Raw genomic sequence first — 15,481 nt, 5'->3', positions numbered from 1 at the left:
TAATAAAATAATACTGTCATAAGAATACGTCATGCTAATTGAAATTGCTGTAAGAATACAAAAATACAACAAATAGGAACAGGAACAGATCATTTTGCCCCTTGAGCTTGTGCCACTGTTCAATAAGATCATAACTGATCTTCTACCTCAATACACAACTACTCTATCAACCCAGGTTCCACCTTAACCTCTGGTGCTGTTTCAAGTTCAAGTTTAATCATACACGAATAGCCATGGAAACAGCCAAACTAAACTGCATTGCTGCAGTGTTAAGGTACAAAACACAGTACCAACAGTCATACACAGCACAAGGCACATATATAATAGCAGTAACTATACAGTTACACAAAAAAATGTAACCCAAGTCCCTGATTGTCATATCCTGTAGACTGATGGTGCATGGGATGTTGTCAGCAAGAACAAGGCTGCAACAGTCTGGAAATCGCACAATGACAAAAAAGTTAAGCCACAGAGGAATGCAATGCAACTTGCCTTCCACCAAGCGAACACAGGAGAGCAGCACTCTCCTGGGAGGGACCAGCCTTCAACCCAGCATGGACACTACGCCACACCACTCCGGCATCTTGTCCTTGGGCAGCTGCAACAGGTGGCACTGGGACATGAGGCCTTGGTCTTTACGACAAGGCCACACAGCTCCCTCGCTGTCAGTCTCATCAATGAGCCAGTGAACCGAACTTATAATATTCCACATTACTAATGTCCAACAAGGCCTTGTGATCACAAGAGAAACATCCAAGACATTTTTTGTTGGATTACACACTGCCTCACATACCATCTCTTAGGCCTTCTTCCCTGGGCGGCTGAAACAGGCTGCAACAGTGAGCAACAAGGCCAGCCCCGCTGCTATGGCGCAACTCATTATTGGAGTACACCTGCTGTACTTGATAACCAGTAGTTCCTTGCACTCATAAAAAGAGAGATAAAAGATGTAATAATTACACTTGTGGCTGGACCCAAAGAGGCTGCTGTATCTGAGAGTGCCACCATCTTGCCGAAGGGTATAAAGTACAGTTTCTTTCAGGTACTCCGGTTTCCTCCCACTTCGAAAAATTATGCAATTTAACAGGTTAATTTGTCACTGTAAATTACCCTCCAGTGTGTAGGTGAGGGAGAGAATCTCGCAACTGAGAAAAATGTGGTGAACATAAAATGGCATTTATGTATATGGATTTAGGGCCTAATGTCAATTTCCATGCCGTACAGGTCTAAGACTTCCATAAGACCATAAGATATAGAAGCAGAATTAGGCCATTTGGCCCATTGAGTCTGTTCTGCCTTTTCATCACAGCTGATCCAATTTTCCTCTCAGCCCTAATCTCCTGCCTGCTTCCTGCTTCATGCCTTGACCAATCAAGAATCTATCAAACTCTGCCTTAAATGCATATATATTTAAGATTGCCACAAAGCCTTGGTCTCTACAGCTGCCTGTGGCAAAGAATTCCACAGATTCACCACTCTCCAACTAAAGAAATTCCTCATCTCAGTTCTAAAAGGATGGCCCCTCTATTCCTAGGCTTTGTCCTCTGGTCCCAGACTCTCCCACCATAGGAAAGATCCTCTCCAAGTCCTTTCACTATTTGATAGGTTTCAATGAGGTCACCCCTCACCATTCTGAGTAACAGTGAATACAGGTCCAGAACCATCAAACAGTCTTCATATGACAAGCCATTCAATACTGGAATAATTTTCGTGAACCTCCTTTGTACCCTCTCCAGTTTCATCACATTCTTTCTGAGATAAGAGGATCAAAACTGCTCACAATACTCCAAATGAGACCTCTCTAATAGTTTATAAAATCTCAATATTACATCCTTGCTTCTAATGCAGTATTCTAGTCCTGTTGAAATGAATGCTAATATTGCATTTGCCATAATCACCTCAGACTCACTCTGCAAATTAACCTTAAGGGAATCTTGCACAATGACTCTCAAATCCCTTTGTGCCACCACTGTATTCCATCTGCCATTTCCCTGCCCATTCTACTAATCTGTCCAAGGCTTTCTATAGCCTCCCTACTTCCTCAAAACTACCTACCCTCCACCTATTTTCATATCATCTGCAAATTTTGCAACAAAGCCATCATTCAAATTCATGGAAGGGGAGGAGCACAAAGGATGTGATGGGCAAGTAAGATTAGGTGAGATACTCTTTCAGTAATTGCCCCCATTCTTCATTTCCCATTTCTGTTTCCCCTTCTCACCTCATCTCCTTACCTGCCCATCACCTCCCCTTCCCTTTCTTCCATAGTCTTCTATCCCCTCCTATCCCCCTCCTCCAGCTCCTTACCTCTTTTACTAATCAACTTCCCAGCTCTTTACTCCATGCCCTCCTTGCCTGGTTTCACCTATCACCTGCAACCTTGTACTTCTTCTTTCCCACCCCCTACCTTCTTACTCTGGCTCCTCCTCTACCTTTCCTGACCTGATGAAGGGTTCCGGCTTTAAACATTGACTGTTCATTCTTTTCCATAAATGTTACCTGGCCTGCTGTGTTCCTACAGCATTTTTGTGAGTGTTGCTTTGGATTTCCAGCATCTGCAGATTTTCTCATGTCATATGACAGTAGTCATGTCTCTGGCATTATGACTGGCTCTGAGGCCACAACAGGGAAAGGTGCCAGTCAGATGGGATGATAGTGATATAAGACTTGATAGTGGAGGGTTCAGACAGAAGATTCTGTGATCCGAGAAGTGACACTAGGTTGATATTTTGTCTCCCAGATGTCAGGGTCAAGGATATTGCTGAATGGTTGCAGGAAATTCAAGGGGGGAGGGGAGGCATGGGCAAGGGTGAACAGCCGTAGGTCATTATAAATGTAGGTACAAATGACATGGGTAGACGAGGGATCAAGTTCTGTAGAGTGAATGGAGAGAGTTAGGTAACAAATTAAGAAGCAGGACTTCAAAGTCAGCAATCAGATGGTCAGCCTGGCATCAATAGTGAGGAAGTTATTGGAGGGAATTGAGGGACAGGATCTACTAGTATCTAGATAGACAGTCTATTTAGGAGTCATCAGCATGGCTTTGTGTGTGGAAAATGAAACTTTTAGAGTTTTTTTTTTGAAGGAGTAACCAAAAAGATAGACAAGGGTAGGGCTGTGGATATTTTCTATTTGGTCTTTAGCAAGGTCTTCATCAAGATCCTTGGTAGACTGGTCTGTAAGGTTGGACCCCATGGAATCCAGCAACAGTTAATTAGGTGGATTCAAAAATTGGCTGGGAGTTGGGAAACAAGATATTGATCGTTGACAGTTGTTTTCTGAATGGACAGCTGTGATCAGCATCATGCCAAATGTTGATTTTCACAACTTTGCTATGCCTTATTTATATAAATGATTTGACTGAAAATGCACAAAGCTTGATCAGTTAAGTTTGTGAACAATGTAAATTAGTAAGTCTTGTTGATAATGAAGAAGATTATTGTAGATGAGCAAATCTTGGCTAGGGAGTGTCAATGGATTTCAGTATTGACAAGTGTGAAGTGTTGCAATTTGGTAAGTTTTTCAAGTCAAACAAGTGCAGGACTTGTACTATAAATGGTAGGGTAGTAGTGAGTGTAATGCAACAAAGGGATTTGGGAATAGAAAGTCCAAGTGCATTGTTCATTGAAAATGACATCACAGAGAGACAGGGTGGTGAAAAAGTTGCTTAGCATACTGGTTGGTGTTCATCAATCAGTTCATTGCATATAGGAGTTGGATCATCATGTTGCAGTTGTACAAGTTGTTGGTGAGGCCAAACTTGGGAGTACTGTGTAGTCTAGGTCATCTTGTTATAGGAAAGTGTGGTTAAACTGGACAGTGTGTGTTAAAGATTTATGAAGAAGTTGCCAGGACTAGAAGGACTGAGTCACAGGGAGAGATTTGACCAGGCTAGGTCTTCATTCCTTGGAACATAGAAGAATGACAGATGACCTTATAAGAATGTTTAATATTATAAGAGGTGAACAGTAACAGCCTTTTCCCTGAATAGGAGAGTCCACCAGAACTAGGGGGCATATATTTAGGGTGAGAGGGGACAGATTTAAAAGGGACCCGATGGGCAAATTTTCCATAAAGAGGATGGTAGGTACATAGACTGAGCTGACAGAAAAACTAGCTGAAGCAGGTATTATACCATCGTTGAAGAAGCACTAGAATAGGTACATGGAGGGGATGGGGCTTAAAGGGATGGTGGGACTAGCACATCATCACTACATCCCACAATGGCAAGAATATAACCATATAACAATTACAGCATGGAAACAGGCCATCTCGGCCCTTCTAGTCCGTGCTGAATGCTTACTCGCAGCTAGTCCCACTGACCTGCAGTCAGCCCATAACCCTCCATTCCTTTCCTGTCCATATACCTATCCAATTTTACTTTAAATGACAATACTGAACCTGCCTCTACCACTTCTATTGGAAGCTCATTCCACACAGCTCTCTGAGTAAAGAAATTCCCCCTCATGTTACCCTTAAACTTTTGCCCCCTAACTCTCAACTCATGTCCTCTTGTTTGAATCTTCCCTACTCTCAATGGAAAAAGCCTATCCATGTCCATGCTATCTATACTCCTCATAATTTTAAATACCTCTATCAAGTCCCCCCTCAACCTTCTATGCTCCAAAGAATAAGGACCTAACTTGTTCAACCTTTCCCTGTAATTTAGTTACTTAAACCCAGGTAACATTCTAGTAAATCTTCTCTGTACTCTCTCTATTTTGTTGACATCTTTCCTATAATTCAGTGACCAGAATTGTACACAATACTCCAAATTCGGCCTTAGCAATGCCTTGTACAATTTTAACATTACATCCCAACTCCTATACTCAATACTCTGATTTATAAAGGCCAGCATACCAAAAGCTTTCTTCACCACCCTATCCACATGAGATTCCACCTTCAGGGAACTATGTACCAACATTCCTAGATCACTCTGTTCTACTGCATTCTTCAATGCCCTACCATTTACCATGTATGTCCTATTTGGATTATTCCTACCAAAATGTAGCACCTCACACTTATCAGCATTAAAATCCATCTGCCAACATTCAGCCCACTCTTCTAACTGGCCTAAATCTCTCTGCAAGCTTTGAAAACCTACTTCATTATCCACAGCGCCACCTACTTTAGTATTATCTGCATACTTACTAGTCCAATTTACCACCCCATCATCCAGATCATTAATGTATACGACAAACAACGTTGGACCCAGTACAGATCCCTAAGGCACACCACTAGTCACCGGCCTCCAATCTGATAAACAGTTATCCACCACTACTCTCTGGCATCTCCCATCTAGCCACAGTTGAATCCATTTTACTACTTCAATATTAATACCTAATGATTGAACCTTCCTAACTAACCTTCCGTGCGGAACCTTGTCAAAAGCCTTACTGAAGTCCATATAGGCAACATCCACTGCTTTACCCTCATCAACTTTCCTAGTAACCTCTTCAAAAAATTCAGTAAGATTTGTCAAACATGACCTTCCATGCACAAATCCATGTTGACTGTTCCTAATCAGACCTTGTCTATCCAGATAATTATATATACCATCTCTAAGAATACTTTACATTAATTTACCCACCACTGATGTCAAGCTGACAGGCCTATAATTGCTAGGTTTACTCTTAGAACCCTTTTTAAACAATGGAACCACATGAACAATATACCAATCCTCCAGCACCATCCCCGTTTCTAATGACATTTGAAATATTTCTGTCAGAGCCGCTGCTATTTCTACACTAACTTCCCTCAAGGTCCTAGGGAATATCCTGTCAGAACCCAGAGATTTATCCACTTTTATATTCCTTAAAAGCGCCAGTACTTCCTCCTCTTTAATCGTCATAGTTTCCATAACTTCCCTACTTGTTTCCCTTACCTTACAAAATTCAATATTCTTCTCCTTAGTGAATACCGAAGAAAAGAAATTGTTCAAAATCTCCCCCATCTCTTTCAGCTCCACACATAGCTGTCCACTCTGATTCTCTAAGGGACCGATTTTATCCCTCACTATCCTTTTACTATTAATATAACTGTAGAAACCCTTAGGATTTATTTTCACCTTACTTGCCAAAGCAACCTCATATCTTCTTTTAGCTTTTCTAATTTCTTTCTTAAGATTCTTCTTACATTCTTTATATTCCTCGAACATCTCATTTACTCCATGCTGCCTATATTTATTGTAGATATCTCTCTTTTTCCTAACCAAGTTTCCAATATCCCTTGAAAACATGGCTCTCTCAAACTTTTAACCTTTCCTTTCAAACTAACAGGAACATAAAGATACTGTACCCTCAAAATTTTACCTTTAAATGACCTCCATTTCTCTATTACATCCTTCCCATAAAACAAATTGTCCCAATCCACTCCTTCTAAATCCTTTTGCATCTCCTCAAAGTTAGCCTTTGTCCAATCAAAAATCTCAATGCTGGGTCCAGTCCTATCCTTCTCCATAATTATATTGAAACTAATGGCATTGTGATCACTGGACCCGAAGTGCTCCCCAACACATACCTCCGTCACCTGACCTATTTCATTCCCTAACAGAAGATCCATCACAGCCCCTTCTCTAGTTGGTACCTCTATATATTGCTGCAAAAAACTATCCTGCACACAATTTACAAACTCCAAACCATCCATCCCTTTTACAGTATGGGCTTCCCAGTCTATGTGTGGAAAATTAAAATCTCCCACAATCACAACCCTGTGCTTACTACAAATATCTGCTAGCTCCCTTACAAATTTGTTCCCCCAATTCTCACTCCCCATTAGGTGGTTTATAATACACCTCTATAAGTGTTACTACACCTTTCCCATTCTTCAATGCCACCCAAATAGTCTCCCTAGATGAGCCCTCTAAACTATCCTGCCAGAGCACCGCTGTAATATTTTCTCTGACAAGCAATGCAACACCTCCCCTTTCTTGTCCCTCCGATTCTATCACACCTGAGGCAACGAAATCCAGGAATACATAGTTGCCAATCACACCCCTCCTGCAACCACGTTTCACTAAGAGCTACAACATCATATTTCCAGGTAACAATCCATGCTCTAAGCTCATCCACCTTTCTTACAATGCTCCTAGCATTAAAATAAATGCATTTAAGAAATTCTCCACCTCTTCCTCTCTGTTTATCTCTAACAGTACAAAGAACTTTACTGTCTTCTTTTTCTTCCTTCTCCCATACATCTGTTCCTACACTCTGGTTCCCCTCCCCTCTCATATCTAGTTTAAATCCAGTGGAGCCTTTCTAGCAAACTTACCTGCAAGAATATTTGTCCCCTCCAGTTCAGATGTAAACCATCCCACTGGAACAGGTCTAACCTTCCCTGAAAAACTGCCCAATTATCTATAAATCTGAAGCCCTCCCTCCTGCACTATGTCTTCAGCCACGTGTTGATCTGCACTATCTTACTATTTCTAAACCCAGCTGCACGTGGCACCAGTAGCAATCCTGAGATTGCTATCCTGGAGGTCCTGTCCTTTAACTTGGCACCTAGCTCCCTAAACTCACCTTTTAGGACCTCCTCACTCTTCCTACCCACATCATTGGTCCCTACATGGACCACAACATCCGGTTGCTCACCCTCCCTCTTGAGAATACTGAGAACTCGATCCGAGATATTGTGGACCCTGGCACCAGGGAGGCAACAAACCATCTGGGATTCTCGATCTCTTCCACAAAACCACCTACCTGTCCCCCTAACTATCGAATCCCATATCACTACTGTTCTCCTCTTTTCCCTCCTTCCCTTCTGAACTGAGGGTCCAGTCCCTGTGCCAGAGACACAATCACTGCAACTTGTCCCTGGTAGGTCGTCCCCACCAACAGTATCCAAAACAGTATTTTATTGTTGATATCTCTTACTTTAAAGTAAGATAACCAAAAATTATCCATATTTTCCAAATCTCATAAAGGCTTTACCAAAATTTAAAGTATCTTTATCCTTTCACTGCTGGAGATTTTAATAAAAGGCCAGCATATCACTTGACTTCTTAAATACCTGCTGCATTACCATACTGGTTTTCAGTGATTTCAGCCATGTATTTGTGAACATCAAGATTGTCCAATCTCTTACATTTTAAAATAACTGGTTTTCACTGAAGTAGGTAATTTCACAAACACTATACTTGTCCTTCAAAATTATACATTTGTTCACTTAATTTTGTTTTGATTTCTTCCAAATCTGTTATGTTCACTTGTTTTGTTGCTAAGACATTATTTCTTTCCAATTACAAGTTATGAAGGTAACTGAATGTTTACTGTTCTTGTGCAAACTTACATTGGATAATTAGTTTAATTACTTAAATAAAAAAATCAGTTCTTTCGAAAGGCACAAGATACTTTTTATGGAAGCTGTTAACTCTAATAAGGTCGATAAGATAGATTCTAAATCTACAGATTTGATTCTTATAAAACAGAACATTCTCAAGCCTTAAGTGCTTAGATCAGTCACTTGAAAACAAATATTTGAAACAAATTCTTTATTTCCCACAAAAAAAGATATCATCTGGAGTAGATTATATTCATAATTGTTGAATTTTACATTGAAATGCTGACAGTTCTGTGCACTAAAACAGCAGTCACCCACATTAATACCAGCCAGTTTGAGACTTCCAAACACAGAAGTTTTGTACTGTCAACATTGGTTAATTGGCCAATCACTAACTATGCTCCAACACTGAACTCCTTCAGATTTACTCATGGGAATTTTGTGAAGGCTGGTGACAAAGCACGTTGCTACAGGCATCAGCCACACTGATGATCTGTGCCACGTTAACCAGGCTCATTATCATCAGTGGTGTAATCAACCTCAAGGGCTGTGAGCAATTAAGCACTTTATGATTTTTAAAAATTATTTTTGAGTTTCTTTAAAATTATTTTAAATGCTTGGAGTTTGTTTTCAGGAGTCACCTGATGAAATTTCAATAGCTTTAGACTTGTTCCTTATTTCATTTTGTCAGAAAAATATCAGTGTTATCATAGTTGGCTTAGTTACTGACATCATTTAAGTTCAGCATTTTTCATAAATTTTGTGGCCAGGTTTGCTTCGTCATTGTGTGTTTTCTCCAAAGTTTCTGGGGAGTGCAAGCCATAGCCCTAGCATCACAACTCAGAGCAACAGTTGGACTTTCTGCTAATCAATTCTATCTGCGTGGGCGGAATGGGGATCTGTTTGGCTGGGGGAGGGGAAGCGGTAAGGGAGGAGTTTGGTGTGCTATGTGAAATGGCTGCTTGGAACTTGATAAAGCATTGCAAAGAGACCCAGCCGGATAGGATTCCATTCATTTCCAACAGAAAATGCTGAAATACACCACAAATCATGTAGCATCTGAAAATCAGTGACATTTCAGATCAATGACTTTCCATCAGAAATTTGAACTCTGCTTCTTTCATCACAGGTGTAGTCTGATCTACTGAGCATTTTCATCATATTCTGTTCCTTGAAGCTTCCTTATCTATTGAAATTGGGCCACTATTTATACATTTCCAAATGAAATAATTCAAATATATCAAAATCATTTGATATCACAGATAATGAGAGTAATTTGATGAATTTTAAGTTTTTACTTATCATTTTCAATTTCTGTTTACCTGCACAAATATTCCCATCTCATTTCTCAAAGCTCATGTTAAATTTGAAATAAATAGTTCTATTCAGATGTGAACCATGCAGCCTACAAAAGAGAGGAAGTATGCTTCTGACTGTCTTCTGGAAATGATAAGTATTGTAACAGTAAATGAAAATCTTACTGCATTTTATTTATTACTTATTTAGTTCCCTGAAGTGCAACAATTCTGAGAAATTTCAGTGTTGTGCAGATTCTATAGAAAACTATTCATATAGCAGTCAAGGTTTAAACAAGATGTTTCAGGTAATAACTTCATAAATGCTTAACACATTGGCAAATACATAGATGCTTTCAGCTTAATCCAAGCAACACACACACAATGCTGGAGGGACCCAACAGGTTGGGCAGCATCCATGGAGAGGTATAAAGAGTCGATGTTTCTGGGTGAGACCTTTCATTAGGAGTGGAACGGGAAAGAGGCCAGAATAAAAAGATGGGGAGGGGGAGGGGAGAAGTACAAGCTGACAAGTGCTGGTGAAAGGGGGAAGGTGGGTGGTTAGGGAAGGGGTTATTAAGTCAGAAGCTGTCAGGTGGATGAAGCAGGAGATTCATAGTCTGCTGAGAGCTAGATCTCTGGCATTCAAGTCTGGTGATCAAGGACTGTGCAAGAAGGCCAGGGACGATGTACAGAGGGTTATCTCAAGAGCAAAAGAACAATCCCAATTGAGGTTAGAGGCGGAATCCGAAGCACATCAACTCTGCCGGAGTTTGCTCGCCGTTACATATGCCACTGATATTAAATCTGATTCCGATGGGCAACTGAGAATTGAAGAGGTAAGAGCGGAGCCAGTATGGGGAAAGGATGGATCAAAGGCGGTTGACAAAGCAGCCAAGTCTCATCAATGCAGAAGAGGCTGCACAGTAAGCATCAGATGCAGTAGCTGACCCTGAAAGACTCAGTGAAGTGTTATCACTTGGAAGGACTATTTGGTGGTGACGGAGGAAAGATGGGACAGATGTAGCGCTTGTAGGGATATGCCAGAAGAGAAAACATTGGGAAGGACAAGTGGACAAACGAGTTATGGAGAGAGCAATCCCTGTAGAAAGCAGAAAGGAGTGGGAAGGAAAGATGTGTTTAGTGATAGAATAATAAGTTTAGATAATGGAATTACAGATGGCTGGATATGAAGACTTAAGGGGTAGTAAGCAAAGATACGGGGAACTCTATGCCTGATATGGTGGCAGGAAGTTGGGAGATGGGGGATGTGTGGGGAATGGAGGAGATGTGGGTAACAGCAGCAACGATGATGGTGGAAAGTAAACAACGCTCTTTAAAGGAGAACATCTCAGATGTTCTGGAATGGAAAGTCTTATCCTGACAACAGCTGCAGCGTAAATGGAGGAAATGAGAAACGCCAAAGGCATTTTCACAAATTATATGGTGGGAAGATGTATAGTCAAAACAGCTGTGAGAGTAACTAGGTTTATAAAAGTATCAGAAGATAGCCGGAGGCAAAGAGACTGAAAATGGCAAGCTCAGCCTGGGTAGAGTATAGAAAAGAGAGTTGGGGAGTGTTACCAGGGCAGATTTGGAACATGAACTGTTCCTTATAGCCAACAAAAAGGCAGGCATCTCTGGGGAAAAAGTGGGAGGAGCAAAAACTGAAATTATTGAGGGGGAGATCTAGTTCTGCGAGACAGAGGTGGGTACTGGTGGTGGAGAACTGGTTCGTTTTTTTTTCCTGAAAAAAGTGGAGAGCTTCAAGGCATTCTTGAAGGGGGATAATAATTTATAGGGACTGGACATCATTTGTGAAAATGAAGTGTTCAGCGCCAGAGCACGGAGTGATTTGAAGTGTAAAGTGTCATGGATGTAGATGGGAAAGGACTAAACCAAGGAGGACAAAATGAAGGCAAGTTATGCAGACAGAGTTCACTGGGGCAGGAGCAGGCAGAAACAATAGGCTTAGACAGACAATCAGGTTTATGGATCTAGGGTAGGAGTTAGAAAAAAAAGTAGTGCAGGCTAAGGAAACAGTGTGTAGGGGAATCTCCAGAGGTGATGAGGCTGGTGATGGTGCAGGAAAACAAATGGCCTGATGCTCCTTAGGGGGATTCTTTTTCAATGGGCATTGTTGTTTCCTGGCCTCAGCAACATAGAAGTCAGTCCACCAAACTGCAGCAGCACCACTCTTGTCTGAGGGTTTGAAGGTGAGTTTGCGATTGGTGCAGAGAGAGCAAAGGGCAGGGCATTCAAAGGGGTAAGGTTCGAGGAGGGGAGAGGAGTGCTCAAGTCAAGACAGTTGATGTCTCGTCTGTAGTTCGAGATGAAAAGATCCAAAGCCGACAGATGACCAGAGTGAGTTGTCAAGAAGAGCAGGAGGTTTGACAAGCAGGTAATTGGCAATGGGGTGCTAATGAAGTAGGCTTTGAGACGGAGGTGACAAAAGAAGAACTTGATGTCATAGCAGGCACAGAACTCACTGAGGTGCGTGCACAGGGGGACAAAGATAACACACTTGCTGAGAACAGAACATTCCGCTTCAGAGTGGGAAGCGTCAGAGGGAATGGTTCATAGCTCGAACTAAATTTATTATCAAAGTATATATGTTACCAAATACAACACTGAGATTCATTTTTTTGTGAGCATACTCAATAATTTGAATAACCATTATAAAATCAATGAAAGACTGCATCAACCAGGTGGGCAATCAGCGTACAAAAGACAAAAAACTGTAAATAAGAAAGAAGTAATAATATATAAACAATAAACAGTGAGAACATGAGATGAAGAGACCTTGAAAGGGAGTCTACAGCTTGTCAGCATAGTTCAGTGATGTGGCAAGTGAAGTTGAGTGAAATTATCCTGTCTGTTTCAGAGCCTAGTGGCTGAGTGGTAATAACCATTCCTCAACCTGGTGCTGTGAGACCTGAGGCTCTGGTACCTTCTTCCTGATGGCAATAGTGAGAAGAATGAATCTCCTGGGTGATGGGGGTGGGGAGGGCTTTACCAGTGATGGACTGGGCAGTATCCACTACTTTTTGTAAGATTTTCCATCCAAGGGCAATGGTGTTTCCATATCAGGCTGTGGTGCAGCCAGTCAAGTTTTCCAAGACACATCTAAAGAAATGTGTCATAGTTTCGGATATCATGCCAAATCTTTGCAAATTTCTAAGCAGAGGTGCTGCTGTGCTTTCTTCATAATTACACATATGTCCTGAGCCCAGGACAGGTCCTCTGAAATGATAACACTGAGGAGTTTAAAGTTCCTGACCCTCTCCACCTCTGATTCCCTGATGAGTACTAGCTCCTGGACCACTGGTTGCCTCCTGCTGAACTCAATGATCAGCTCCTTGGTCTCGATGACATTGAATGAGAAGCTGTTCCTTCTATATGCTGATTCGTCATCACCTTTGATTCAGCCAATGACAACGTCAGCAAACTTAAATATAGCTTTGAAGCTGTGCTGAGCCATGTAGTCATAAATGTAAAGTAAGTAGAGCAGGGAGGTAAGAACATAGCTTTGTGGTGCACCTGTGCTGAGGGAGAATCTTTTTTCCCCCAGGGACCATACACTTCCCTACACTATATTCCATCTGCCACTTCATTACCCATTCTCTCAATCTGTCCAAGTCCTTCTGGAGACCCCCTGCTTCCTCAACACTACCTGCCCCTCCACCTGTCTTCAAATAATCTGCAACCTTGATCACAAAATCATTAATTCCATCATCGAAATCATTGACATATAACATAAAAAGAATCTGTCCCAACACAGACTCTTGTAGAACACCACTAGTCACTCACTGGCAGCCAATTAAATAAAGCTCCCTTTAGTCCCACTCTTTGCCTACTATATCTTCTATCCATGCTAGTATCTTTCCTATTATGTCATGAGATTTAATCTTGTTAAGCCTCATGTGTGGCAACTTGCCTAAGGCCTTCTGAAAATGCAAGTAAACAACATCCATATACTCTCCTTTGTCTATCCTGCTTGTACTTCCTCAAATAGTTCCAACAGATTTGTCAGCTAAGATGTCCGCTTAAGGCAGGGGTTTCCAAACTTTTGTAACACCCTGGAAAAGGTTTCACTGATAATATAATGGTCTTTCTGTAGAAGCACTGCTAATGAAATGGTTCTTCTATAGCAGCAGTGTTTGAATTATGGCTAGAGATAATGGGGGCTTTGGAGTGTGCGTCATCCAATGTAGGGAGTGTGCCTGAGGCCAGGGTGATCTGGGTCTTTTGTTCAGCAGAAGATGCGGAGAGAAGATGCCAGAAAGGGGAGGTCATAGACACCAGAAAGGAGTGGACTTGGAGTGGGGCCGGAGTTTGACGAAGCCCGGGGAAGACTAATGGAAGGGAAACCATGAGCTCCAACTCGTGCACATTAGACTGTGTCATTAGAATGGCCCCTTTTTGTTTTACTTTACTAACCCTTTAGTCAAATTAAGAACTATAAAGATAAATCATTTAATTGCGTATGGTGTACTGTCTGTTATTTCATGGTACTGATTTATAACAGGTAACACATCACGCAGCATCCACCCAAACAGGAGGTTTTGCCCCTCAGTCTCATACGTTTGGTAGGGCCAGAGATTGTCTTCCCTAGACTTACACAGCCGACAGAACCTGAGGGTCACATCTGTGGGGCTATCATTCGGGATTGATTTTATTGGATGATGTGTGATTGCCCTGAGCATTGAACCAGTGGGTTGTGCGTTTAAGTCTGTGCTGAACTATTGCCCATAAAAGCGATTTTGATACGTGGATATGGATGCTGCTAGGGTTGAGCAGTGGTGTGCATCCATGGGGTTACCAGTAAGGAATGCATGCATGTTGAGTGGGGTAGATATTCATACTCCTGATGAATTGTTAATTCGACTTTTAAGTACTGTTAAAGCTATAGGCAAAGTTATGATTGTGGGGCAGAGATTTGATAAAATGGTGGGCACAGACCTTGTTTTAGTACAGACTAACACTGACATAACAGCAGTGGAACTGCCTGGTTCTATTGGGGCCCTAGGAGAGGGGGAGCCATGGGACTGTCCATACTTTCCAGGAGGAGAATGTTGGGGAGCGGGCCAAATTGCAAGTCGAGTCTCCAGTAGCTGGGGGCAGGGACTTCAAAGACAGGGTTCTCTCATTTCTGCTTAACAAAGGGAAGAGGTGGTCCGATTTGGAATGTCCAATGAGTCTCTGCCCCCAGTGGAGAGTGAGAATTCTGAGCTGATATCTGCACTTACCTCTTTGGCGAATAAATGGAAAAAATTGCCCAGGTTCAAAGTCCCAGTTATCGTAGGCTCCGCCTATTCTCAGGAACAAAGCCCACCCCTAAAGGGGAAGAGGAGTATGACACCTCGGTGGAGCAGACTTCTCAGATGTTAGGTGAGCGGCAGTGCTCTGATGACGTAAAATGGCAGCGATTGGTTGAAAGTTTGAGTGGGTGGGTTGCTGATGCAGTGAGAGCCATAAAGGCACAGAACCCCCTTGCCACTTCTGCGGCCTACATGCAAGCACTAGAAAAGGTGTTGGCATGACGGGAAGCCCAATGGATTTCATGACAGGGTTTCAGAGATAGTCTTACCTAGACTTACACAGCCAAAAGAACCTGAGGGTTACACTTTTTTATGTCATGGCCCCCTACCATAAAACAAGGGGTTCGCGGACTCCAGGTTGGAAAACCCTGCATTAAGGAAACCATGCTGACTTTGACCTATTTTAACATGTGCATATGCATCATAATCCCAATTTAATTCATAAAATAACAAATTCATGGGGAGGATTTTGCTATAGAATTAATAAAATATCAACATAAAAAGATAGAAAAAGTTAATTAAATTATAACTATACTAAAATAAATAAACAAGTAATCTAGATGATAACCTTTAGCACCTTCATTA

The sequence above is a fragment of the Hypanus sabinus genome, chromosome 2 (assembly GCF_030144855.1).
Source record: "Hypanus sabinus isolate sHypSab1 chromosome 2, sHypSab1.hap1, whole genome shotgun sequence".
In the NCBI taxonomy this organism is placed as follows: domain Eukaryota; kingdom Metazoa; phylum Chordata; class Chondrichthyes; order Myliobatiformes; family Dasyatidae; genus Hypanus; species Hypanus sabinus.
The sequence above is the reverse complement of the archived record's forward strand: the minus strand, read 5'-3'. Positions refer to the sequence as shown.